This window comes from Hirundo rustica, chromosome 9 (genome assembly GCF_015227805.2).
Source record: "Hirundo rustica isolate bHirRus1 chromosome 9, bHirRus1.pri.v3, whole genome shotgun sequence".
Lineage (NCBI taxonomy): Eukaryota > Metazoa > Chordata > Aves > Passeriformes > Hirundinidae > Hirundo > Hirundo rustica.
The window spans coordinates 18,904,475-18,928,956 of record NC_053458.1 but is presented as its reverse complement, the minus strand read 5'-3'; the positions used below and the strand labels follow the sequence as shown (position 1 = coordinate 18,928,956).

At 37.7% G+C, this 24,482-nt stretch overlaps 1 protein-coding gene across 1 annotated transcript in view; it reads right to left on the bottom strand.

Moving 5' to 3' along the window:
• The window catches only part of LOC120756434 (hornerin-like), a 72,966-nt gene extending 48,753 nt beyond the window's left edge, over window positions 1-24,213 (bottom strand). Inside the window, exon 1 of the mRNA XM_040072807.2 lies at window positions 24,054-24,213. The gene's annotated coding sequence lies outside the window, so the exon portion shown is untranslated. The remainder of the gene's footprint in view (window positions 1-24,053) is intronic.
• Window positions 24,214-24,482: the final 269 nt, after the last annotated feature.

Below are 24,482 nucleotides of genomic sequence, written 5' to 3'. Positions count from 1 at the left end.
GTGCCAAGGCGGGAGCCAGCGTGGCCAATCCGGGCCAGCTGTGCATCTGCCCTGGAAATTGGGACACCACAGGTGGGACTGTCCTGCCCAGAGCTGGCGGTGACAACACCCTCCTCACAGGTGAGTCACGCCCCTCTGACCTTTATCGAGGCATCTGGCACAGGCAGGGCTTCTGAAGACTGGTAGCCTAAACCAGTATGTTGACTAAAATCAAAAGAATTATGCTATACAAAAATCCCTCACGAATATTTAATAAAAAATTCCAGTAAAATATGCAATATTAGTGTTATTAACCTGTTACCGCAGAGATAACAGCAGAACAAATCTGTTCTGCTGCTTCTTTTTCACTTTTCTACTCCTTTTTTACAGTTGGAAAAGACTTGGAAAATTCTAATGATTTATAATGATTTATAATGATACTTCCAAGCATTTTCTCAGCACAAAACCTGCAAAAATGAGGCTGTTTCTTCTCAGGCACCTGGTGGGAAGAATCTGAAGTTATTGCAACTGACCTTCACTGAAAACTAACCTTTTGGTTTTTTACTCTTCAGAAGCATTTTCAAAAGGTCTCTGCTGGAGACTGGGAGAAGTCCAAAAGCTGAATGACATTAGAATAGAATAGAATAGAATAGAATAGAATAGAATAGAATAGAATAGAATAGAATAGAATAGTTTCAGTTGGACGGGATCTAAAATTATTTGTCTAGTTCATGCCTGTCCAAATGCCTCTAAAACCCTGACAGGCCTGGGGCTTTGACCACCTCCCTTAGGAAACCTGTTACAGTGCATGACCAACCTCTCAGTCAATAAATGCTTCCTAATGTCCACTCTGAACCACCCCCAGAACAGCTCTGAACCATTCTCACACCTCCTATACTGGACACCAGGGAGAAGACATCAGTACCACCTTCTCCACTTCCCCTTCTCAGGAAGTTGTGGAGGTCAATGAGGTCACCCTTCACCCTCCTTTTCTCCAAACTAGACAAGCCCAAAATCCTCCAGTGCTCCTCGCAGGACATTCCTTTGAGCCGTTTCACCAGCTTTGTTGCCCTCCTCTGGACACTTTCAAGGAGCTTAACAATATGACAGACATTCCTATTCAACCAGGGAATTCTGAGAATCTGAGTCCATGGTTAATGGTTAATCTGTGAGTCTTTGGTTAATGGAAATCCTTTAACCAAAGACTGTTCACAAGAACCTTCTTCAATTCCTTAATATTCATGCATTTAAAATGTATTTAAATTCAAAATGCTCACAGCATTTTAAGAACATTAGCTACTTTAAAGATTCAGTGCATTTAGCTAACTGTATTCTCTTTCAGTTAATTACCTTTAATTAATGAGTAATATTTTATTTACATTGTTCCATTATGAAATAGATTATTTCCTATCTGCTGCTATCCATTGGGGAAGAGATCATAATCTTTATTCTCTTACTATGCCACCAAACTCACCATTAATACCAACGTTATAAAAAGCAATGCAAAATCATGCTGCACACCACAAATGCAATAGCATACCAGTAACACCATCAAATAAATTACACAGTAAAGGAATGACAAGTGCTCACACCAGAAACACATAACCAAAGAGATGGGATCTTGCAAATGCATAATGCAAGACCTCCCTCAAAACCAGCTAGGAGATACTGAGAGGTAACCAGAGGGATTGGAACTATTTCTCCAGGCTACTTTGAGCAGCAGTGAGCACTCCATGAATATTTGATTTGACAGTCAGATAGATAAATGTCAGGCAACGAATTGCTGTAATCTCAGTAATATGGTTATAAAGAAGCATAGATAACACAAGCAATATGCTTTTGTTGGCTGTAGCACTAATAAAATACTACTGTGAATAAGCTGGTAAAGACTCAGACCATTAGTTTACAATGTGAGAGTTGTAAACCTGCGTCCCTCTTACACAATGCTCTGCTTGCGGTTTATTTCAAAGGAACAGTATTCCCACTGAATCAAACATAGGAGATGATTCAGTATTAATTTACCCGTACTCCAAAATGCCAGTTTAAAAAAGTCTTTTTCAGATCTACACACTTGAAGGGACAGTTTTGAGATAGTAATTTAAATACCAATTGAACAATTCCTGGCTCTAGTGAAACCGTGATTACGAAGTTTGCTATGTACTGAAACTCCTGTGCAGAACAACACTGCACTGTGTGCACACAGAATTCCCTCACGCTTGCAATGTCTTCAATGCAAATTCCCGTGGGAATATTAGCCTTGGTTTTTTTTTTTAGATCTCTGACTGTTTGTAGCCCATATGGAGTTAGCTGGTCTTTCTTTAAAATAATCAAATTAGATTTGTGATGCTGACAGTGGGCCAATTCATTTTAGGAAGAAGCCAAGAAACATGGCAGAGAGGCCAGAGTTCAGAACACTGAAAGGAAGGGAATACCTATTGGGCAGTGGGTGGAAACTTCAAAGAACACATGATGGACACAGGGGAAGCCAGCTACTCACATAAGCAAAAGACTGTCTTCTTGAATAAAGGACTGCAAACCCTGGCAGACTTTACAGCACTACTTTGTTTCTACTAAAAGTTGTTTAAAACAAATCAGAGTAAGCAGCTCGCTTCTTTCTTCCTCACTGACATCAGGACCTCCAACCACTTTGTGACCCTCAACAGCTTTCTGCTTGCTCACTGCAACATCTGAGCCAAAGATTATTTTTAATCTGGCAGTTTACTTTGCAAATGGAAATGTTAGAAAGCCTAAAACCCCTTCAGCTAATGCCAACATACATATATAAATAACATGGTAAAATAGGTGGTGTTATTTTCATCAGGGTCTGGTATCCTTATCAAACTGCTTTGATGTTTCCCGTAGGTGATACATCCCTGAGTCTTGGCCTGTGCAGGAGAATTGGCAAACTCTGCTCAGACACCTCACATGTGCTGGACACAATGAATGCTGTAACAGTAGCCACTCCAAAATGATTTCAGAGAAAATCTACATAACGATGCTCTTACAGATATGAAGAGCTGAATTTATAATAATCTAAATCTTTGGTTGCATAGTCCAAACTGACTCTGTGGAACAGTAAAAGACATCCTTGACTCCTCTTAAGTGACAGGTGCCTTCCCAAGCTCTCCCAGTCCTTTTCTTTATTTCTTCCTTGCTTGAACAGCGAAGGCCAAGAATAATCCCTACAAATGACAGAAATAAAATTTGTTCTCCGGACATCTATTTTGGCTATTTGGGAAATTTCTGTAATATCCCACATTTCACCTCCAAATGAAAGTAGCTTTCTCAGGGTGCAGTATTAGTGTGATAAGAGGATGTTATCATTGCATACTTTCTGTGTATAACTTCAGAGTACTCAACTGAATTAACTTTTAAATAAAACATTCTAGTGTAAGTTTAGTGGTAAGTATTCTTAACAGCTATGTGAATTGTATCAGAAGGATTAAATGAAAAGACAGATTTATTTAGTCTTTGTTCAGAACCAGCATGTTTCTGCTGTATATTAGCATGTCAATATTTACATCCTGTTTCCAAGGGCTTAAAGTATTGCCACATTTTTTACTTATAAAGGCACATTTTGCTTCTTATGCTCACTGAATAGATTCCCTTCTTAAAAATACACCAACATATCGTGCAATAATATTACATATTGCTCTAGCTACAAATATAGTGCTATTCTTCAGAAAAATACTACTACATAAATAAAATATGTTGAAAAAGCCAACTAAAATTTACATAGTGTATTTTACACCCCCAAGGAAATAAGCTAAATGTCTTCCTGATAAACATGTAACCCTGATAATTCATCAAACCATTTTTTTAGGAAAAAAAAATATGAAAATTATCCGTTCCTTCATATGAAAAAATTTCAACTTCTTGTTGTCTTTAATGTCTTCTCTTTGCTCATGTTAGCACTTTCCAGGTCTGATTTAAACCCTGCCAACATCAGTGAAATAAATAAATAACTCTATACACACCCCTGGAAGTCCTAGATAGATGATGTCACTGGAAGCCTAACATGAGAATTAGTGAGGAAAAAAAAAATGGTTTGACTTGACTTTATATAAGAGTAGAAAGGGAATGATCAAATGGATTACTTCTACCAAGCCTTTTGTGTCCCAGTAGAGATGGGGGTGAAACAAGGCTGTGCAGAGCTGAAGGGTGCCGTGCACTTACGTGCTGCTCAGGAGAAACAACTGACATGAACAGCACATACAAGAACAATGACATATGAACATTGCATCACCTTATCTCACGCATTGTGCAAGCTAACAAGTGGTATTGTCCCTATGTGCTTTTAAGGTGAGTGCCTGGGTGTGGCTGCAAACATATGCAATACTTCATATAAGCCACAGTGACTACCATTTGTTAGTGATTTAGCAGACATTACATTCAGATTTAAGTAAACTTAAACATCTGTTAACTGAATGGAAGAAAGGATAGTAGAGCGATCCTGCTACCAAGAAATGCAGTCCACAAGAAAACTGGAGCCTTAATATTAACAATGAAAACTCACTGTTTTCCCAGTCATGGAGAAGATAAATTATCTCTCTTACATGCATCACCTACTGGTATTACTGAAAAATTCTCTTTGACTGTAATTTGTATTTATAAATCCAGACTACTTCACGTACCATTGAAATATGTTTACAGGCTATTTCTAAATCCCTGAGGCCTAGAGAATTCTCCTGCACAGTGGGATTAAGGCAGAACACATCTATGCATGTAGGGTCCACTTGTGAGTGAGCAGCTGGGATTCAGACATGTAAGTTCAGGTTTAGAGCTTCTGCCAATCCAACAGTACTGGGTCAAAACCAGCACAGATATAGGTTACAAAATCGGATTGTGTAAACTCCCTTTGCTGATATATGCCCAGTCATTGAAAAATTTTGGCTGCTTATGCTAACTGAATTTTGGCTAATTTGGGGAACACATAATTGAATGTCTGTAACAGATAGCCATGAGACCTGCACCACTCTGTGATCAAAAAAGGCATGGATCCATTATTAATAAACACAGACCTGCAGCTTCTAAGAGTTTCTTTCAACCTCTCAGGCCAAGAGGGAGATTTCCTTACTAGTGGACATTCCTTTGGAATTCAAAATCAGCTTTAAACACTTGCTATTCACTCCTTCAAAAGTGTGACTAAGGGAAGAAGACTACTTATCTTTGTGTTATCTATACAGGTTGTTCCTAGGTAAGAGAATGTGGCTGTAGATTTGGGGAGTCCCAGGTTCATAATTTACAGAAGCCAAAAAGTCATCCTAGAAAAAGGAATGCTTTTTATGGGAAGAAGGGTTGTCCAATTTTGCCTAACTACATGTCCACAACTACTGGAGAGCAGAAAGGACGCAGAGCAAAGGGGGAAGGTATGAAAGGCTCATGTGGTTTCCAATAATATCTTATTCCTGAGACATAACCAGTTAATAATATATTTTCCAGGACATGATCAACAAGGCATTTGATACTGTACAGGTTTCCAGCAACAAATGAAACACTTCCACTGCATTTTTCCTGTTTGTCTCTGAACACGCCTTGCAAACAGTAATGAAATAATCCCCACAGCACCCTGTGAGGCAGGGAAGTATTACTGTTTATACCCAGTCCTGCAGATGAGGAAACCGAGTCACGGAGGGATTAAGTGACTTGGCCAAGGTCATATAGAAAGTCTGCTGCCACTCATGGTATGTGTCAGACCTTGTCAGCACTCAGTGACACTCCCTGAAAAGTTCACTCAACCCCTTTCTCTGCACAGGCCAGCATCTTTAAGGTTTCGTAAGTATCATCTTCCACCCTAACCTTGGCTGGAAGAAGAAACTTCATCAGTCCAGGTCAGAGTAAGGCTGAGCAAGATCCCCGGCTTTCTTACATTTTGATTAGGACTCTCGATTATCTGCAGGATTCTACTTTATCTTCACCTCTGCCATAAATTCCTCCTAAGGGATTCTTCTAATTTAAACCTAAGCAAGTGGGGAGGATAATATCCATACAATAAATACATGTAGTAATTAGTTTCAGAGATTCATATGTATTTCTATCAGGACACAAACTTTCCCATTTCTACTCCTGCATTTAAAACCCTCCACCATCCTTTCCTATACAACATTAATCAGCTCAAAGTTTCATAAATTCATACCATACAATGTGTATATATCTATAAATATATACACACAAGCACATATGGATGGCATAATACCTCCTGTAGAGACATTGTTACACTATAGATGGGAACATCTAAGTGTATATAGTAAAAACTAGCAAGAATAATATTTTAAAAAAAAATTATAATGCACATCCTAACGTATTTCACTTTTACAGTAACTTTCCAAACAAAATCTCTGATGTATTTTATATGTAAGCACTAATGTAATAAATAGCACATCTTATTTCCTTGTATTTGCGTATCAGAACAGTTAGTGGACTTAATGGAGATTTCTTGAGGTGTGAGAAACTTGAATGAACCTCATGTGTGACCCATACAGTGAACACTACTTTTTGCTCAGTTTAAACAAAAATACTGAGATTCAGCCATGGCCAAATCAAAAAGCCCAGTGATGAATCAGCACATTTAAGGCATGATAGCAAATTAATCAAAAGCATTTCTTCTATGCTGCTCACCAGGTTTCTGGTGCTATATCAAACTGCTGAGGTCCTCCTTCCTCTCTCTCACCTTCTTCAAATTGAGATCTAGGATTGTTGCATTCTAGTGTGTTTCTACTTAAAAGCAACCCTTTGCCAATACTAGCGCAGTTCTTACATTATATTGCTAGAAAAGTAGGAGGGCTGCTCTTGTACTTTTTTCCTAATTATTCAAGAATTGAGATTTTCAGTTCATTCACTTGTAGTGCTGTTCCAAAACCAGGAGTGCCTTTTATTTGAGGAAAAAAGGAATAATTTTGAAAATACAAAAATAGGCATGAGAGCTGGAGGAGCTGCCATCTCTGCTTTCCTCTGTCACAAATTTCCTGTATGACTCTTAACAAGTCATTAATTTCTATATGCCTCATCTAGAAAATGAGTTAATGACATTTAACTATTTCATTGGGAGGCTTAATGCTTGTGAAATTTGCTGAGCTTCTTGGAAGGAAAGAAGCTGCTGTCAGAGTAAATAGTAATAGCATGATTATGTTTGGTGGGAAGGTTATAGGAGAGTCACTTTGTAACAATATCACAATTCTGCATTACACAGACAAGATTGGCCAAGCAAGTGAGTCACTTAGTGAGGAATTTGTGTTTTCCTTCGTTTGTGCTATCTGTGCATACTGTCTGGATCTCAAGATCAAGATGAATTTTTAATGCTTTGTAAGTCTATGGAAAGAGATACTGTCTTTAGAAAATGAAATATCCTTTCTCTATTGTTAGAATCTAACTGCAAACACCAGCCTACAAAAGATTTAGAAAAATGCCTCTGGGTTTTGAAATCTGCTGTGGATTAGTACAACCCACCATGTGACAGGTCATAGACAGTAGCACATATATGGAATCTTTATTGATTTTCCCTCTGATATTCTAGAAAGCAAAGGGACTTGAACTAGTGTATCTGGCATCCACATACTCTGAGATGGGAATGCATCTGTGGAGTCTGAACACATTTGTGAATAAATATCTTATTCATACAGTCAGTGGAAACCACAGCATCTTAGGATCTCTAAAAACCCCACATAACCTTCTTGGAACATCCCTGTAGATGTAGGTATCTAATGTTAGATACACGCACTCAGCAATTCTTACTTTTCAAAGCTTCGCCTCTCTCTGGTGTCCCATCACCTTTTTTCTTCTCATCTCTATTTCCTGGGATTTGGATTTTTTAGGTTTATAGTCCTTTAACTGAGAAGATGATGGGATCTCAAATATGCTTCTAAATAGCTTTTGGCCATGAAAAATGTGATGACTATCTCCTTCAACCTCAAACAATTCATGCTGACAAAATGATTGGTAGCATACTTTTGGGCAACAACTTGAAACTAATGCTTCTGCTTCCACCATAGTAACCCTCATTTCATTTGTGATAAGGGATAATAATACTGGTCACCTAAAATCCCTGTGATGTTTTAATTTTGGTAAAACATTGATGACCATGTATTGTTTCCCCCTTCAAATTAAAATCTTGCCTGAAGGAAATATATCCGTTTATATACACTGTTTGTAAATAGCCAATACCCCACAAATGGAAAATCTTGTTATCCACAGCAGGTGCCTTGAATGCAGGAAATAACAACCCACCTTTTTACTTGAAAAGGATACTTAATCAAGCATTCCCTTTCACCAAATACGTTACTAAATACAAAGGAAGAACAGCAGCATTATACAATTGAGAACATAGTATGTGAGAGACAGAGAAAGCTATTCTTCTATCATTGTCTACAGAAGACATTCTCAAAGGTGAAGCACGGCATTCACAGGATTACAGGTATGTATTATAATCATAGCAGAAATAAAGTCTTCCAATCATAGAGGCACTACAAACTGTAGCATTGGTCCATTCAATTCAGAATGCTTTAGAAATCTAACTGAATTTTCTCTAGGAAACATTATCTGTGTGCAGGAGAGCCACAGTTCAGAAAAAAATATGAGATCTTGGAACAATTGTGACTTTCACATATTCAGCCAAGCACTGGGCAACTAGCTAGATAAACAGCATTTAGGGTTTCAGCATGCCATTTTGCAATGGTGTACTGAAATCTGTCCACAGCAACACAGCCAAATAAGGATCCTCTCATACCTGTCACATTTCATGGTGCCGTATCTTAAAGATCAGGACATTCCACAACATCTCAATGGTGCCTATTGAACTATTGTATCACTGGAAAGTAAATTCTGAGTAGGGCTGAAAGGTGTAATTTAAATAGATTTGTAGCTCATTGCACTTTTCAGTTCTATGACCAAATGAGTTGATTCACATCAATACAAACAAAACAGAAGGCTAATTATAATATATATGTGTCCAGAGCTCTTACAGTGAGCAAGTTAAAAATATTCATTCTGCAACTAGAATATTAGGAAACACACATGATCTAATTAGTCAAAATTCCTAAAGGAAGAAAAAATTACCATAGCAAATTTCAAAAACGCAAACATAAATGAGTTGAAATAGGAATGTGTAGCACATATTGAAAGTGAATGTTTCTGTTTGATAGTGTCTGAATAATGCTATCTCTGTTAGTATCAGTACTTTAAATCAATGACAAATTATGAACTATCATGTTGAGATTAGAAATTAGACGCAGGAATACCTGAACAGACTGCTCCACTTCTCTTACAGTTTCCCACCTTGTTCTGTACTCAGTAAACCCTTTGCAACAAGAATAATCTCAATACATATTTCTACTAAGGTGCTCAATTCAGACTCTTGCATGACATATGATGGAAGATATGCTACAGGAGACAGCATTAAAACTTGGAAAACTTTCAGGTTGATTTACTCTTAATTTTAAAACAAGAAGATTCACCTGTTTTGCAGATAGCCGAAAAACAGAAGAACTGGGGCAAGACTATCCTACATCTAAAACTGATCGTCCACTAAAGCTGAGACTTCTAGCATGTGTTTATACTCCAGAATCTCTAGTTTTAAAATTACAACAGGGCATCTAAGTTCTAAATATTTGCTTTCAGCAAAAGGAATGCAGTAACTACTCTGTCTAAGCTAATCTCACTGACATGTCTGGACAGGTCAACACTTGCTCAGAATGCCACAGAGATTTATAGCTGAGAATGAGTCCTACTTTTAACTGAGAAGGCAGTGTCTGCCAGCAGGACGTAACACTCAGTGGAGAAAAATGTGAGCTTGGCATGACTAAGGTAGGCATTAGAAGATGTACAGCTGGGAGTGGATGAACTGGAATGGGCAAGGTCGAGAGTATTAAAATTTGGCCTATTTCTTCTAATGAAATGCTCACAGAAGGATTGTACAGGGACAAGCTACCATACAGTTGATATATTAAAAATTGCAGAAGTAAACCACTCTTTAAAAAAAGTGTTAGGAAGAATGTGTATGTAAATTTCATGCAAATTAGGAATTTAAAAAAAAATGAAAGAAAATGGGGGGAGGCATTTAAAACATCTAAGGAAGAAGTTACAGTTTACTTATTTTCTCTCTGAATCTTGCCCTTGAAATCTGTTTGGTTAGATAAGTGAAGAAAGATATAAGACTGTGTATGGAGGCCAGCCGCTCATTCTCAAACTTCCCAGGTGATTATCTTTCCATCTCATTCCAGCTGAGTGAAATTATAAAGGACATACCATACCATGCAGCTACAGAAACTACCATACCGAGACTGCAGAGCTCTTAAATTGGACAAACTCTTGTGCCTTGCTAAGAAGGCAGAAGGATATAAATACTGAAATGAGAAAAGTAAAAGTGGAGACAAGGAGCCAGAAAAGTTCCCAAAGTAAGTGTTGCAAATAGGCAATCTCCACCTTAGCATTGTCAAAGCTTCAGGTTTGAGTGACCCTAAAGCCGCTCTAAAGGACTGAGAATACTACTAGACATTAACTTCATATGCAGCTCTTTCCCGGTCGGCTTTTGGTAAAAGAATTAGAAGTTTTTGAAAGTCATAAGCTTTCTATTTTCTCCCCACATAAATCCCCATGCAAAGTTACAAGGCAGAGATGACCAACAAAATTATCATTTGCCTTGCTAGCCTCTGAATTAAATTTGCCCTTTTTTACCATCTCAATATTAAATGTTTAATGGGCAACAAGAGGAAGTTTATTATTTCAGAGCATAAAAATTACCTTCCATTATAATTAATCTTGTAATATATGGTGTTAGTAAGTACAGAGTAGAGAAATTCACTCTTTATTATTCATATCTATAATAAACCTCAAATTGTAATGTCTAGGTGTTTAGCTGCAAGGTACCTGAAGTTATATACATTTATAATTTGTATTCCAGAAAAGTTTAAGTGATGTTTAACTGTAGAGGGCCACTTTGTTGGAAGGCTTCAACAGAAATTTTAAAGATCGACATTGACCCGGAGCCCTAGGGAAGTGGGACGGCCCTCAATTTATTATGAATTAATATTTTAGCTAGTGGAGACACATCACAAACCTTTCTGGCCTCTTGGTTGGTGGTAACCTGGATTCCAATTCCCTCATTGGGGAAACACAAGCTAGTTGAATATACGTGTCTCAGTGTGCTGTGGCAGCTGAATCCAGATGATGTGGAGATGAGAAAAAATAACAGAAATTCTGGGCAAATTCATTTTGAGACATCTAACTGATAGCTTTTTGCTTCTCCCCCAAAAGGAAAATATTTTCAGTATTTTAAGTACTGAGAACAGGTATTATTATTCTTCCACTCCCCTACGTTTGTATGGTTGAATTTGGAATCCTGGATTCTCAGTGTTTTTGCTTTTCTAACTAAAGGGGAGATTCTGCTGCTGTAGAACTCCCTCACACCAACACTGGGGCTGGACCAAAATCTAATGATTCCCATGGCTTTGGCTTAGGATGTCAGCCAAGCTGCTGCTATTGATCTGCAATGCCACTTGTGGAAATGAAACTGAAATTCCTGTAAGCAGTTGGGAGAGACATTTCAAACCACTAAACAACAATTTATTAAAATTTCTCATGTATTCTAAAAATTCAAATAAGAATAAATTAGATTAGGGTTCTCCACTTACAGGAAAAGTGTGTTCAAATGCCTTCAAGACAAACTTCTAGAGGTGTTCATTTTAGTCAGACCGTTTCATCATCCTTTCGTATATTAGAAATGTTGTGAAATTGTTTCTTTAGTTTTTGCAATACAAGACTGAGAAACACAGGCTGCAGCATTACTAAACCAGACACTTATCCCTACAATGAAGTTTGGAACAGTGCAGCCATGCATTTATTACTGAAACATGGGAGTAGGTTTAATCCACACTGTCCTACAGAAATAGGGGCCCAGTGAGGCCCTGAATTTTTGCCTAAATAAAGACACATGGTGGATAACTGAGATAATCTCCAAAATCAGGATAAAAGGAAAAAAAATATGGGAGATCGCTGAAAATTGCATCTATTTCTGGCTCAGTCTCCAGTATTTAACAACCACAGAAACCCAGAAAATAAAATGGAAATAGCAGAATTAGTGGTACTCTGATTTCAACCCAGCCACAGCTATTTATCTTGAGAGAGAATATAGAAGCAGGAGGGAGGGTTCTGTGAAAGAGCCAAAGGAGTGCTTCATGTTTCATCATATCCTGTTTTCAACAGTTTCATTAGACTTACCCTACAATTAATTTTTGGAGCAGATCTTGCAGCACCCTAAGGATATCTGCTCTTTCCTGGCTTTGTGCTGCAGAATCTCACACTGAAGTGATGATAATTCTAAGCCATAAACTATTTTCACATTCATCAATGGTCTGTGAAGCAAATGATTTGCTGCATTCCAAAGTTCTAGATGACATATTAGTCTTGACTTGGAATGCTGGGGAGTTTGTAACACACCTTAGTGATCTGATCTACTTCCTACTTGATCAGCTATGACTTATTGATATTATTTTGTAGCATAGAATAAGAAAAAATAGACTTTTTAAAAAATTGTTTACTTGACATGCAGAAACCCAGTGGATCATACAAACCTAAAGTGTGAATGAAGAATTAAAATTAAAAGCATAGCATATGCTATATGAGGGCCTAATGTAATTTTCATTTACAAGGCTAAAACTATCTGTAGAACACGTTCAGTATATTGGAAAGACTAAAGACAAAAGAATAAGTACAGAATCAGCTATTTCTTAGACTATTTTTCCTAACAAAAGTGTTTATTAATAAAGTATTTAGTAATAAAAGGCTGAATTTAATGTTAGAGAAAATGTATCATTTTCTGAGCTGAAGTTTAAAGTAGCTTTTTTTGGTGGTATTGGATAAAAACAGGCTCCTAAAAATGAAGCTTGGGAACCAGTAACAGCAATATCACTTATAGCACCAGAGGATAATGGCAATTATACTCTCCACTTGCAAGCATAGCAAAATTATACGCAGTGTTATGAAAATAGGAGGGTGTCTGCTTCAATCTATTTGCTAATCTGGATGGAGGACCCTTCTTCGCTCAGAAATGATGTGACAGGAGAGGTGTGGATACGCAAAGACTATTTATTTATATGTCTTGGGAAACACGATGTTAGGTGTGCCAGGCTTGAGCAACACCTATTACCATTTCTGCAGATAGCTTACTGCACTGAAATCAGTCCTGTGATAATTATTTCAGGACTTGATTAGGTGGCATTGCATCAGAACTCCATCTTCTCCTTTATATCCTAACTATTTTTGCAGTTCCAAAAGAAGATTCATCCCAAAGCACTTGATAGTAGCAGAATGAGAGAAAATGTACTTTCAGAAAATGATAAGGAAGAACACGAATGGCTCAGGGGGCACCGATCAGTGACACTGCTCATGGCAGGCTTATTCTTTAATGATAATGCATGAGAAGTCTGAAGCATACCAATATCTGAATATGGTTAGGTTGGTAACTGAAAATAACAATAACTGTTTTGTCTCCATGCATTTATTTCTTTTTTCAAGAATGAGAAGAAAAAACTTGCTTGGATGGCTCAACTAGCTTATTTATATAAACAAAGATTTCTCAATGACTTGGAACAAGAACCATTTCTTGGATGTGAGCTACTTGCACGTATTAGGCATGAGCACAGCTAAACTTACTACTGGTGATGGTCAATAATTTCCTTATATCTTCATCTTGTGAGCTACTTCTAGACTATCCAACAGAACATTATTATGCAAGAAATCATATACTCCCACTAACTTGTCATGTTTTCAAAACTGACGTATAAAATGGTTATTCAGGAACTAAAATTTCCATCTACATCTTCAGAAAGCTTTCATAAGCCACACATAACTCAAAATTTTTTCACTTTAAAAAAAATTACAGTAATTACTATTGGATTACTTCTAGAACATTTGGTACTTGAAACTATGCATAAGACTAAAACTCTGATTTAACATTTTTGAAAGATGCCCTCTTAAGTGATCTCTTCTGCAAAATGCAAATCTTTTCATAGAGCTGCAGCAATTAGAACCATAGAGAAATGAATAACTGAAGAAAATGCTTTTATTATGGCCTCCTTTCTCAGAGAACCATTTGATCACCACAATGACTATTTAGAAAAAAAAATATAGAAGCAAAATAACAATTACAACAGATTAGTTCTTGAAAGACAGCCTCCAGAAAAGGTCTGCTCCCACATTACAAATTTTGGAAAAAATACTATCGTTACCTGGTTGCTTCTGATAAACTAGTTATGCTAGCTAAATTGTTGGTCCAAAACAACAACAACAACAAAAATTAACCAGTAGAATATTTAGCTCTATAAATCAAGGAAATTGGTAAAGGTGTAGCTACTCTATCCTAAAAGCATCAGTATCTTAACTTAAGCTTAATTAAATAGGAATTTAGTAAAAAGCTATTCATAATTAAAGTAGAAAAACATGAATGTGATCGCATAAAATGACACTCCTTTTTCCTCCAACCTGAGAACTCCCTAACAGTGAAAATATTAGTTAAAATTGAAAAAGTCTCCCTTACAGCCTAGTCTCTCTGCCTTGTACTACATGTAGGAAATATGTTTCGTAAATCTGACTGTAGCTTAAAAGTCCACATACCAAAGACTGAGCAAAAACATTTTGAAAACTTTGTCCAACAAACCAAACAAATGTATCACTGTCAACTAATATTTCTAACAAAAAATCAGTGAGGAGATTTTAATGATCCAGGATGGAATCTGAGAATGTAAACTGTAATCCAGAGTAGATGAGTCATTAGGGAAGCTCCATTTCAGGCAGCCCTCTTGATTCTAAGCAAGGTCTGTCTGCACCTGTGTTAATGCTGTAGTTCAGACCAGGAGTACATCCACATCACTCCTGAAGCACATGTATTCATGAATTTCACAAAATCTATCTCATTCCTCTGCTTTTTTAAGGTACTTTACAGATGTCATTCTAGTGCATCTAGCCTTGGCAACAACTATACTGTGCCTAGTTCTGCCTGATCTGCCAGGTCCTTATTTATGCCGAGTCAGCATCTTCCACTAGTTGTTCATGCTCTTCTATTGAGAGGTAGCTCTCACATGGTATCAAGAAGAACTCTTCCGTGTGTAAGTTAAATAAAGTCCTGGAGGCAATCTGTTTTTACATTTTGTGTAAATGCAAATGACTTTTAAAATCCTTTAGTCTGGAAGTTGCTTCACTCATTCGTCTAAAATACCTTGACTTTGGCGACCTGAACACAAAGATTTAGAGAAAGACACTTAGTGAAAGATTTCTCTTGTGTTTCTTTAGAGTAGCTACTGATGAACTACAGTGAGTGGGTAACATGGAGATGCTGCATGAATCTCTTGGATTAAATTCCTACTAGACTGACTAATTTATTTCACTTGATAATGAATTATCATTTCCATCTCTTAGACTCTTTAAATTTGTAAAAATAAAAAGACACTTATTAGATAAATAAAAAAGTATTTGCAATAAGATTTAGTAAGCTTACCAGAACAAGGCTTACAATCGCTTATGGCATCATAGTCAACACAAGAACATCTTCTTATGGCTTCCAGGGAAAGCTTTAAGACAAATATATTAATTTTCTGATAGACACTTGAAAGGCCTAAGAGAAGCCCACAAAGAAACTGTTTAACTGTGGCCTTTCTCAGTAGAAGGAGCTGATGCTTATTGTTAAGTACTCACAGGTCTCCAGCTGTGCCAGAACTGGGACGTGCATCTTGGCACTGAGGACTTGTCAGTCAATCAGAGACTAGATAGTTCCAGAGGTATTCCCTGACTGTTTCCCAAGCCGTTCCTTTCACTCTGCATAGCAGTGAGAAGTCACTGCAGGATGTGTTCTCACGTCACCTGGGTTGTACAGAGTTTTCCCTTTCAAATAAAGAAGTAGGTGAATTCCCATTCCTTCAGCAGTTAACATTGTAAGGAACAGTGAGGTAACAATTTTTGTTCAGTATTTATAACATTTTTTTCATGGTGAATTTGAAATCTACTACAAGGAAAAAACCAACTCACTTTCTATAAATAGCTCTTACCAGCTGGAACAATGTCTCCCTTTTATTTCAAAATAGTAAACATTCCTGGAATTATATCTGAAATACTTAATTAGAAGTGCAGTATATGAAATACTTAATTAGAAGTGCAGTATATTTAGAATATCTACATTTTCAGGTACTTCTCTACTCACCAGTCTGCAATTGTTTGACTGGGATAGAGTTTAATGAGGCCTTTCAATACAATGCCCACATGCCCACAAATTCATTATCAAAACAAAAGCACCTGGCTTCTGTTTGGGATTCTCATTGCATGGTAATAGACATTATTAATAGAAGTACAGTAATAGAATTTGTAACACACAAAGACTCAGAGCAACTAATGAAATACACGCTGTAGTAGTGCAAGTGGCTCTAGTTTGCAAAGACTGGTCTCTACAGTTAGCAGAAAAAGAGACAATAGATCTAGAGGCTGAAAACAAAACATCTCTACAGAGGGCTTTTGACCTATGTATTTTTTTATTCATTCCTAATCCATTTCCTACAACATCTCTGACTCTTCCATCAGACAGAATATGGTCTTCCTGTGTGAGCTCTGGCTTGTATCAAGTTCCTATTGGCAAAATCAATTTGTAAACCTTCATACTCTTCTGGCAAGACTTTCAATCCTGAGGCTTGATTTACCAGGCCAAAATTTTCCATCCTACAGACTAAGCCAGAGATGACATAATTTTAACTAGGCTACAAAATTGGTTTTTTCCCTCAGGTACTTGAGAATCAGGTTCTTTGGTCTCCTTTTTCAAGATAAGGTGAATGTTAACAATATTAATAATGTCATGTGACTTCCTAGATGAAGTAATAACATGAGAATACACACAACTCCTAGTATTTTGAAGAGAAGAGTCTGTTTTGGAGGACAATGGGAGTGGAATATACAAAGTCCTGTCAATGTTTCAGTATCACATAACCCTGAATATAAAGCGCACACGAAGACCTGAACGTAGAAGAAAATTCAGAAATTAAGTAAAGAGAATGTAACAATAAAGATCTGAAAACAGATGAGGGATGGGCACCTAAAGACACCTGTTTACAGGGAATCATGACTCATTGGGTATCTTTTTGTACAATGGAAAAAGGGAGTCCCTGGTGTGTAAGCAAGCCAAGCAATTTACAAGATCAGTGAAGTGCACGTGCTCTATACAGGTAAATACTGCTGCCCTCAAGACAACATATTTTTATGAAATAAATAAATAAACTTCACACTAGTACTATTCTCTTCCATATGCTAGTCATGAAAATGCTTTGAACTTAGACTTTACTAAATTACAGATAACTAGCTCGTTAACTAAGGAAACGATCATGTGTTTTTGAAGTGTTTGCTCCTGTCCTTGCATTTGATTGTTCCCTTGTCTCTTGTATTACTCATGATGTTAAGCCTAAACTCATGATTATCACCTTTTAGAGGCAAAGACCAAGTATTAAATCTTTGAAGCACAATGAATCCTTATTAGGTATAATCAATAATAATTATAGTTGTGTAATGGAAAATAGGAAGGTGAGGAAAAGGAAACGGCTGAGATCATAATAATTACTTTCTATTAGGACTGGCAGGGAAAACTAGTGTGAGAAGCTGGTCACCTGAGAAAACAGATACCTATTTATTTGGGTTTTCCTTGGAGTTTAAATAGCTGAGTTATGTATACCAAGTATAGACTAAACATGATTTATAACTTTAACAAACTCTGGAAGCGGAGTGCACAAGTAGGTGTATCTCAGGGGGCTGCTGTGGTAACCTCTTTGGAATGAAGTAATTACCACCTAGCTGGCAAATTGGAAGTGTTACATTCCTCTGCTAGTAATCCACTCCTCCATTTAGCCAGAGGTCAGGGAGGGGAAGCAGGTGACTCTCACAAAGGAAGAGTCAGAGCCACAGAGCTTTCAAACAGAAGGGCAAAGATACGCTAGGTGTTAACCTCGTGGTATAAAAGCCCCTCCACATGGAGCGTGAAAGCCCTGTTATACCCATGAGATACAAAATAATTTGGACAAAACCAGAATTTGAGCTCCATGACACTTCTGATCTAATATTTTATGTTTCTACGGAGTGCAGGTCTAGGCCACTCGTGGTCTTCAGCGGGACATGTTTGTTAGGATGGTTCCACAGAGAAGCTGCTGACCATCAAGGCTGTTGTGGGTAGAGTCCCGCACTGCTGTGCTAAGCCTGTAGTGACTGTGCTCTACAGAGAGCCAGGGTAATCAGTTCCTGTGTAGCATATCTTGCAAGTTAAATTGCAAGTCTTCTAATTTTTGCTCTGCACTAAGAATCTACTGTCCTGACTTCTTAGGGGCCACCAGATCACTACAATCAGGGAACTTCTGCTCATGAGGTCTGACAAATTAGTTTTCTTGGGTTCCTCCAATCTGATGTTCCATCTACTAAATAAATTACTTACAGAATGCTTTTTTTTTTTTTTTTTGGTGATACATTTGAACACAATTATTATATATAACCTTCCTTATGGAGAGGTATTAATTTACTACAATCCATTATTATAAAGACTTTCAAGATTAGTATGATGTTACCACAGTATGAAAGACAGGCTATTTATTAACATCTTATCACCCTTTCACAAAAGAGTACCATCCTTATAGCAACTGTCATTATAGAGATACAGCAATATAAATACCCTTAATGCATCTTTTAATTTAGTAAGTGAAAACATTTGGGAGAGTCAACTCAAGGTCAGTTGTCTAAGGACCACTTTGCAGTGATTCACCACTCTGTAGTGATTCATGAAGCACTGAGTGAGGATTTCCACAACTACTCAAGAAAATATATTATCCCTGGTGCTACAGCAACAGACACATTGCCATGTGCTCAGCTGAGGCACAAATGTGCCTTTGCAGCTCTGCTGTAAAAGGGTTAAACATCCGCATCCATGAAGGTACATGAAATAGTTCCCAGCATTATTTCAAACAAAGTAATACAACTGAGGATGAAGAGAGGGCTGCAAAACAAAAAAGGGTAAAAAGGAAAATGGAAACCCATCTCAAGTCAGAAGTACCTGAGGAACAACACACATAGATAGTCCACAGCCTTCAGCTGTGGAGCTAGATACTTTCAAATTCAATTATAAGCTTCACAGAAACAAGAGTTTCATCTTCAGGTAATTTTTTGTATTTCCAATGCTTTCTCTGTTGATGTGGAAAGAAAACAAAGGTAGGAGTGTGTGGCTTCCAGTAACAGTAGTAGAATCATGGTTTTTTTAGCGTAGTAGGTAAACCTGTGGTCTACACATTCAAAGGTCTAAATTATAGAATAATTTTTTAAAAAATCATCCTGCATAGAAGTAATATATAGACGTGACTTTCATGAATTAGTTCCTTAAATGTGTGTGCCATGTAAATTTCTGCAGAATGTGGCATGGTGAATAACATCTCCAAAGCCATTCAATGAATATTTGAGTGTTCCCTTGTATAAAACCATATTATGATCCAAAGAAAGAACTCTTCTGGAAACTTTTCTGACATATTTCAGAACGCAGTCTGTAGACCATGCTTGAAACAGAGCCAAGAAAGTTGTGTACAGCTAGGTCAGACATGAGCACAGGCTGTGAGGTTTCCTGAAGGCTAAACATGCGATGCAACAGATGTGAGAACGAAGGAACTATAAATTGTAGGAGATTAGTATTTATATTTTATAAACTAAATCTTTAACAACAGGTAGTGCTATCTAAAGGCACGTGCACTGGCAGACCTGCAGGCCCGCTGCAAAGCCTGGTGAGATTTGGCTTGGTGTGAGGTGCTGTATAATCCCTGACACATGTACAATGGGATTACAGATCAAGCTCATACAGATCCTGAGGACAGGGAAGGCAGAAGCAGTTCCTGCGGAGGGCAGTGCTCAGACAAAAGGTCAGTGCTACTGGGGCACGATGGGAGTGACCTAAGCAGGTAGAATTAACACCTTACAGATGGGAAACTAACTCTGGACTTCCTGTGTTTAAATGTCTGCATTCTGCTGAACTTGCCGCTGTCTAAAATTATGACCCATTACCAGTCAGTCCTCATCCATATGTTAACAACAGGACAGTTTTTCCTTTTAATAGTACCCCCAGCAATGGAAGCAGCATTTGGAAATCACATGCAACAGTGACAGCAAAATCAGTAGCCCTTAGCTTAGAAGACAGATTCAACTATGTAGGATTCAGGTTAGCATCATTCTTATTTTCAGCAGAAAAGAGTTACTGATTAAATGTGAGGGGCAGCGAAAATGACCAAGCAAGAAACAAAGATCAAATCTTTCCAAAAAGAAGTATGTCCACCAGCTAGTACCAACTGCCATCCACTTTCCACATGTTCTGAAGTTACCAAAAGTTCTCAGAGCACAGCAATCACAATTTTCCAAGAAGGTAAGATAAGGGCACAGAGACACCTACATACTATCCCAATGTCCCTTCAGTTTATTCAGAGCAATCCTTAAACTTTTAGCACTGGAAACTTAAAAATGTGAGTGGTGTGTACTAATCTCTGTCGCAACTATTTAGCATTTCACAGCATCCTCATGTCAGTTTCCTGAAAAGAAATTTAATGTAATATGATATTTAACAAAGCATTATTAGTGAAAAATGCTAAAGATATAGTATCTTTGACTTCTACTGCTACCCTCATGTTTGAAAATATATATACATCAAACAGATACATGTTGAATGAGTATATTTATTAGCAGTACATTGAGTATATAATTATAGCAAATTAAATAGAGTACGCTGAGAATTAGATTTATGAGACAAAAGATACTATTACAGCAATTATTATTCTGAGTTACCTTTTGTATATGACATCAAAAGACTTTAAAATGTTACATTCAAGCACATAAAACCTTTGAGTCTGATGCAGTACTTACATTTGCAGGGATTTTGATGACTTCTGGGTGAAATTCACAGTAGCATTTTAGCTATGCTGAAGAAGGGTGAAAGATGGAGAAATTGAGCCCACTTTAAGACACCATAGTGAACTGGCTGAAGAGGCGGAAGTAGGGCTGACAAAATAATGCCAAATTTTTACTTCAGCCAAGTAGAAATGTTTTTTTCTTCAGCCTCTATAGGAGTTCTTCTCCCTACGCGATTTCAATATTTAAAAAGTTTTCAGAAGTGAAAACCAGATGAAAATCGAGTTTGAACTGTAGTCTGAAGTTTGAACTGTAGTTTGAACTAGTTCCTCCAGCTGCTCTTCCCTTCAGTGGTCCAGAATTCTTGTTCAGGGCAGTGTTGCATTTTGGTGTGACAGCAGTGGAGCCCTGTGGCTGTGCTGTCTGCTGAAACACAGGGTCATACAGACCAGCCAGGAGGCCCAGACTGAGGTAAACTGCAACTTCCCCTCTACATAATCTTTGTTGTACTACAGCTTACAGACACAACAGACATCAGAACTTCCTCTCTTTCCGGCTTCCTCCTTTTGAAACACTCCACAGGTGAGGAAAGATCCTCCATGTCTCTCTTAGGTTTTCACTCAGAAGTCCTCTCTGTCATAACCCATCCTCAGCCATCACCCCATCTCTGACCTTCCCGCAGGATTCACTGACCACCAAGCAGTAGGGTTGCTCTTCAGTCAAACATTAAGTTAAAATTCAAACACTGGGGTTCTGCCTTCCAAGAGATTCTTTTTGAAAGAGCAATACTGCAGCTCTCTCTCTAAACAAATATTGAAGTGCTTTATAATTTGAATGGCAATAGACAGAAACACCCACTCCCCACAATTAAATGGAGCCTTTTTATATCAAAGGAAATCAGGGAGAAGGATAGGAAGCAAGATGACATTTAACATCAATATTCAGGTTAGAATAATTGCTTTATAACTAATAAAAGGTATCTGCTGAAATTTGGAAGAAATTCTTATTTATCTAACTGGAGGCTTCTTATCTCAGCTACTAAACTAATAAACATGCACTTTTTAAATATTATAACTTTTGGACTTCTCTGCTCAATCTTCCAGCACAGGAAAAACAAGGCTTTCTAATAATATAGGTACAAATTTCCAAATCCTAATGCTTTGAAGGAATTTTTGTAAGGTCATCTGTGAAAACATGATGGAAATAACCAGAGGAACACCTGTCTACTACTATTACTACCACCCTCTGCCCTAGTTCTCAACTAGGTTTTTTTTGCTTTTAATATTCCTGAAGAGAATGTTTTCACGATTTGATAGATCCAAAGTACAAAATTCTACCAGATTTTTGGGACTAAAGCAGAACTTAAAGTATGTTCTGCTGGACTCCAGCAAAGGTACTGACAAGGAAGGCAAAAAAGCCCTCTGCATGAGTGCTTTAAGGAAACTATGGTGACAATGAACTTCAGCACAGTACAGACTCCCTACCCTGGAACAAACAACTCTATCACATTGCTACATCTGATTTATGCTTTTAACTGCTGTTTGCAAAGGTGTATAAACTGTCTAAAGACAAAATTATGCAAAAATAAACCCTCAATTATTCAAGGCACGGAAATTAATTTACTCTGTATTTACTCTGATCCAGGTAATAGCAGCATCTAGTTCTTAAATTTAACTAAATGGTGCCTGAAGGCCTCAGAAAAGCTCTGCAGTAACCTAACTGTTCCAAACACATGAATCTGGCCCTTCAGAGGCCTGCAGGGAGACCTCCAGCAGTACTGCCAGACAGGCATTACAAGAAAACAAAACCAGCTCTTGAACAGCTGTTCCAGAAGGCCTGATTACAGGCTTTGCAAATGACAAAATTACCTTGAAAATGTGGGTATTCCCCACATGCAGCTTCAGCAAGTGGAATAACTGCTAGAAATTGCAGCCTGTTAAACATACAGTGAATGCCACTAAGAAATATGCATGTAACAACATACTTAAGTTAGAATACCCACAGTTTTAGTGAAAGATTTCCCAGGCAGAATTTTTTTTTTTTTGTGCAAAAACAAAGCATTTAAGGAAACAGAAAGAAATTGTGAGCAAATTACAGAAGCATTAGATGAACTATGATGGAAATAATAAATGCCTAACATACACCTGGTTTCATATCCTAGCATTTCCCATTCTTTAGAAGATAAATAAATTCTAGAATTTTCCAAAAAACCAGAGAAATAGATTACTGGATTTTTTAATACTGAGATACTCATTAGTTCCAGTGATCCCTTTAATAAATGAAACTGTCACTAAACCATCAAAGATGTATTCTATTCCCAATTCTCCTACACTAGGATATATTCTAAACATTTAAAAACTTATTATGATTTGGGCACGCGGGAATGGAGCCGTGAGCCATTCAAAGCCAGCAGAGCGAGCGTGGCTGTGCAGAAATGTGGAGCCCTGGAGGGAGCGCGGGGGAGCCCAATGGCCCGGCCCAGCCTGGGCAGGAGACAGCCGGGCCACAGGGGCCAACTGGCACCACCCTCTGCTGCCAGGTTGGAAACGTTAATCTTCATCTAAAATAAAGAGCTGCACTGTTCTTACCCCGAGTTCTCCTTAGGCATTATACTACAACACATCTTGGCAACACTTAACCTACTATTGCCCTCCAACGACTGCTCTTGCTAAGACACTATTACCTCATTATTTGGCTGCTTTTCAGGGTATTACACCAGCAGCTGTGAGCCTTACTCCTGCATTTGGAACCAATTTCTCATTGCATACTATTGAAACAGGTACCCCTCTCCAGTTCTGGGCTGTATCTAGACAATGGTGACAAGACCAGCTACAAAGAAATTTAAAAAACAGCCCCTGAATGTATCCCACAAAAGGACAGACTGTTCATTTTGTAGAAACCTTTTCCTTGAGACGTCACTTGAAAGAACTGATCTTTCAGCTTTCTCAAATTATGTAGTAATTACTCTAAAAATCACCTTAAAAAGACTTCCACTATTATAATTTAATTCTACTCTAGAGCATCATGCTTTAAAAGAATTGTACTTATATGTTGGTAAATCATGAGACTACAAACATCTTCTTTCAGAACCAATTAGAAGACATCATCTTATGTTTCTCACCACCACAAAAAATTAAGCTCCAGTTTATTTGCCAGTCTGAATTCAGAAATACAGAACTCCACAAGAAACTTACCTTTGTTAATACCTGGAGTCCACATCATCCAATTTAAGACCCTTGCCAGGCTGCAGCATAATTCTCTTCTTTAATGGCCAGCTTTCATTCTCAGTGTAAAAAGGCACTATATGAAGAATAGTCTCTGTCTGAAGATACTTGTCTTGTACTGAGATATTGCTGTGGCACACAAAGGGAAGGGAAGTGCTCGTGGATCTCACGGATTACATAAATTTATATGAATTGAGGTGAACAAGTTTATTATTTTCAAGTGTATTATTGTCTGTGGTACTGAACTTTGTGTATTATGATGAGATTATCACACAGGGTAAACAGCCACCTGTGGCTGAAATGTTGCAAACAGAAGAACACATGGCAGAGATGAAGATTACTGAAAGAACCAGATCCAAGGAGGTAGTACACAGGAGACAAATGTGTCACAGGCCAATG